We start from the raw sequence: 5658 nt of genomic DNA, 5'->3' as shown, positions 1-5658 counted from the left end.
AGCAGAACTTCATGGCTTGACAGCGGTAACAAAGGTCAAATTCAATTTACAGATACCAAGACCTTACCTACCTACTTGCTTGCTTGATTGGTTATTACCAAATTCTGCACTAATTAAAATCCATACCATTTGAAATATTTATATTATAAAAAAATACATAAGTGTACGAATGTAAATGTCTGGCTCATGATATGTTTATATCAATCAAAGTACAGCATACGACCAATTGGTGAGATTTTTGGGGTTGTAGCATCTGCATACGGACGTTCTGATATCATGCAAGAAATCACTCGTGGCAGTACTCGTGCGCATGCGCTGTCGGGCGTTCAGCGATTCAGAGATATATTTCACGTTCTGTTGGATCTACTACACAGCAAAGCAGAACATGTCTAACTTTGTTGCGACGACAAAAGATCAGCTCATTTGCATATTCACCACATTGATTCACTAAACATCTATTTTGACAACAGTACTCGACAGGAAGTTTTCTTACTTGATAGTACTGTAGGCATCCGCGAGCCTGTAATAATATGACCCAAAATATATTCAAGATTATGCATAAATGTTACTCGACTTCTCGGTCAGACGTACGCCCTCTATGTTTAACGATAATATATATGTATTGATGAGTATATCTTCCAGTATTGTATCGATTAATTGTTAGTAATGAGTACAAAGTTTATCGAATGTTTATCACCTTAGAAGAAAACAGATTGTGACGTTTCTTGCTTAGCACTATTCTGAAAATAAATCATCAGCAATCCCGACGGAGCAGCTGCTTCTAATACTATCCAGTCTCATGATAATTCTCAATATGTCGTGTAACGGTTATGCATCACTGAAATGGTCAGTTAACTGAGCTAGACGGCATCACCTTATGCAGAATTTTGTCATTAAAGCGGGGGAGTCGTCACCTGCGCATGCGGCAAACGTCCATAGCGTGTCGTTGTTTACAAACAAGCGTCTACCCATGAGTCTTTGCGTTTTAGCAAGCGTTGTTATCGTCGCTTGGGACTCGCGCGTGCGCAGGTGACGACCCCTCCGCTTTAACAGTCAACAATTCAATATTGATTACATACGATCGCATATTGGGATGGTACACTACTGGTTAATTTAGATTTACGGGCGTGTTGGGGATTAAAATAATTGGTCGGGCTGGCAAATTGCATTTGTAGTTGACAATCTTTCCCTGTGACATATATACTGTCTAGTGGCGAACATTCAGGCCACCATACTGTAAAACCAATCCATGTACATGAATTCATGGATGTAACTGTTTATGGTAGACCAAACAGAACCCACGTTAAAAGGAAATAAATGACATTGTTTTGGGGGGTTTTCTGGGGGGGGGGTAAACCTGCAAAAAAATGTTTTTTATAGGAAAATTCAGAAATATATATATTCATAATGAAACATAATCTGTATGCATACCAATGGTAATTTTCAGAATTACAGATTACACATGAATATTACAGAAAACATTTAATTCTCTATATTCTCTGTGTTTTTGCATTTTACATTGTACAGACACTTTGTACTATACGACTGCTCTGGTTGATACGACACCCGTAAATTTACACTATAGGAATAACTAATAACTATCTTCCGTGATACCCGCTGTGGTTGCAATGTAATGGAACATCGCAATCAGATGGATCACGATTTCTTTATAATTTCAAGTATCTGATAAATTTAAATAATTTTGAAATTTCCAAATTCGCTATCGATGTGAACGGTACCAATCGTCCATAACGGAACACAAATCTATGTGTAAGCAATGACAATACTCTGTATGGACTGTATACGGCTTTTGCGGCCCGAGGTCGTACCTTATAGGTGTAATTACAATTTTACCACGCCGTGACCTCAAACACACGACATAATTTAGAATGACGCGTTTTGTTTTGATTAATGAAAGCCGGGCACTGGGACTAGCATGATACGGGAAATTATTGCCTTGATATGGGGGCGCACTTCCCAAAGCGATACGAGGCCGACCAATACAAGGTATGTGATAACACACAATAAAGTCTGTTTTATTTAATAGAGTAGATAGAATGAAGAGGATGCTACTGGCACATTCGACGCGAAAGATTAGCGCGTAAATGTGCTAGTTCGTCACAGCCCAACAATGAATAAACGAAGACGTCACTTTAACCTCAAGAGACTGGCTCCGGTGACAAAGCAACGAACTGGCATTTAATCAAAAGTACGACTAATCTACCTCACGACTCTTAGCACATAAAGTAGGCCGAGAGTATCCAATTATTTGCGTGTATAATATTGCACGTGGGAGAGTGTTATTATTGCACTGACATAAAGTATCAATTTTCTAATTCCACTACATTTTATCTTTTGAGTCTGTGTTACCTATAAAATGAATCATGCTTAGGGCTGTAAACACATTATATGCATTTCTTTAAAATCAGTTATGGCGGACAATCATGTTTCAAAATAAGCGTGTGTTGCTGATAAAAACGGATATTGAATCGGAATTTTAAAAAAATAACCTGGGAGGTTACGACAACTCAAGCAAACATTTGTTCATCGTACTAAGAAGGCAAATGAAGTAATGTCAGTGTAGCCACGTTGTTTGATACACCTGTTGCGTGTATTTGGAAACTTGAAATTTTGACTTTCTTAGAGAACCAAACATTGTAGAAAATGTGTGACTATTTATATGATAACAAAATCTTGAGTTACAATCCCAATGAACGAGAAATGGTCTATTAGCCAGCGTCTCATTAGTTGACATCTACATGTTATAGTACGTGATTTGCATTTTAATTGTGTTGTACGTTTGAAGTATGCTATTCGCGTTTCAGTCGTATGCGCAAACACTGCGCGGACGACTAAAAACTCGAGTGCCGATAGATAATTACAATTTTATAGGCAATTTGTATTGCGATGAACAATTTCCCAGGAAACAGAGGTCTCGGTGTTTGCATTTCAATCACTGAAATCTCAGACGGTTTAACGAGGGACACGCACTTGCTCGCCGTAACTAACTGCATGAGTTGAACGTACAGAGCCGAAAGGCATATGCATGAATTTACAGCATAATTCTTTTTTTTATAAGTAACTAAGATAGATGTAATGTATAAAATGTAGTGGAATTAGAAAATTCAAGTTTATGTTAGTGCAATAATAACACTGTCCTAAGAGCGGCATTATCAACGTAAATAATTGGATACTCCAGGCCTTTTAACCAAGAATCGTAAAGTAGCGGGGGATGTACTAAATACTCAATTGACATATATTCTGACCATGTGTAATGGTCATAGCACATACACTAGTATATGTCGTAACCATCACGTTGCTTTGAGTTATACAATCACCGCCGTGACTGTCATTGCTGTTATTATAAATGAGGGACTATGACCAATTACGGCCAGTTTAAGCACTAACTTACTATTTGTGCTAACTATTTATATTTTGGACTACTACGCCAAATATAATAAGTGCCATTATTCAATTAATTGTGCTGCCGCTCATGTGATTGGCACATCTGGCAGTCATTTTATTCCATAATAATTTGCATATCGCTTGTGAAAATACCTATTGTAAACCTATAGATTCACGGCTCTAAATACATGTTGCATGTTCCATGGCATTACAATACATTACGAATAATACTACATGGACACAAAAATAAACAGACGGGGGTCCTTCTGGTTGTTGTCAATGCAGCAATCAATTCACGTGCTTTGTGACTTTTGACATGTAAAGTAATTATTTAAATTATTAAATAATTAAATAAAGTACTACTTGTTGAACGTCCAGGGTGTTAAAACATTGTCTATCGAGTTACTGAACCAGTTGATATCGGACAGTAGTAAGTGAAATAGTAAATAGAGATTCAAGTTCAGTGATATGGTAATTTATTAAAAAAGTATTGGTCACATGACCGTTCAGTCATTCCCGGGTTGTCAAAATGGCGTGTGTCAAGAATGTGTGATAAGACAGTGATAATGTACGCGGATACATTTTTGTTTACATTGTGAAATTTAGCAAATTTTATTGTCATTTTGTCCGTTCATGTCAAACATTCATTTTCACTGACATATACTAGTAACATGTAATTAGTTATTTTTTGCTTTGCTCGCTATTATACATATTGCACTGTATAATCGGAGGTGTAGGCGTATCTGAAATGAAAAAGTTAGTCTTTTAAAAAGTACAAGTATAATACATTCTGAGCAAAATATCGATCCTAGCCGTTCTATACAAACGCCTTGATCATATCAATGAAAATAAAGCCCAAGCTGTAAACTCTATCAGCCCATAAACCTAGGTTGTGCGAATATTTCGACAGGAATGGTCACTGACAACAAGTAATTTCATAATATCCACCATCAGTCGACACTAATCAATCACCAACCTATACCGCACCTGTTTTACAATTTCAATGCTTAAATAACTACACACTCTTAACGACAACTGCTACTTTATATTTTGCTGGAGGAATTAGCTATAAGTAAAAACACGTGACATATTGGTGTTATAGTGTAATCCCTCTGTTCTGTGGTGTTACCTTCTTATACATTATACACTTTGATTTAGTCAGCAGATCAACCTAATTCTACCATCAACAAATAATTTCCATCATCTGATGCTATGACCACTCAACAACACTGAAAAGTTCAGGCCAGCTGTTCTAAACTTTGAATTATGGCCAGTATTACCGTGTCTCACCCCTTTACTACAGAAAATCACCAGATGCGATGCTATCGCTGGTTGGATATTCGTGCTGTCAATCACTTGTCTGGTGTATATATCAGACAATCGACAATTGTGCACAATATCCGGTGACGTCAACTGTACCAACCCCTCTTAATGTTGGATAAGCTACAAATTTGACATGTTGAGCAATTTTTTTTTAAAATACACAACCAGACTTTTCTAAAAATATCCTACATCATTAGTACGTCTACTCGAATGACTATACTTATTTAGTTGTTTTGTAACCATAGCCTGTTATTATGTATCAATATGATGAGCATATTACATGTGTAATCTGCATATAATGCGTCACAATTTGTCTAAATAATCATGTTCTATGCCATGAATAGTTCTGATCGTGTAAAAATAGTTGGTCATGTGGGATTTCTACGACATAAGTTTGGGTCTTTCGCAACCTCATGCTTGATGGTAATGGTAATGTGATGGCCCTAACACAGGGTCTCAATACAGGGGCCTACGTGATTACATTAATTATGACGGACGATGAACCTTCGTGTAATGATCTCGCGAGAAGTGTGTGTATAAGGTATACAGAGTCGTTTCGCCCAAAGGGATAACTAGTAAATTAACTTGGATATTATTTTCGAAATAGAATAAACTGAAAATGTTCGGTCCTCTTTAAATTTGTAGACTGTGATTAAGTATATCGTTTTAATCATAAAATTTGAAGGTTTTCGATTATTGGGTGTGTTTCATTTTTATGGGATATTCCGTCTCCCCATCGCCACTTCACTGTTGCATAAAGTGTACAACGCACTGACCATATATTTTAGTGTTTAAAACTAAAGAGGACGAGAAAGCGTTTTTTACATCCTGAGTCACAACAGTTACCAAGACAACGAACAGTCAGTCAAGCGGTAGGTCCGTAGGTGATTATATCACTCTCGTTCACTGTCTTTAAATGGAGATGGTATT

Source organism: Saccoglossus kowalevskii, chromosome 2 (assembly GCF_978046115.1).
Source record: "Saccoglossus kowalevskii chromosome 2, keSacKowa6.1, whole genome shotgun sequence".
Classification (NCBI taxonomy): domain Eukaryota; kingdom Metazoa; phylum Hemichordata; class Enteropneusta; family Harrimaniidae; genus Saccoglossus; species Saccoglossus kowalevskii.
This window is presented reverse-complemented; position numbering follows the sequence as displayed.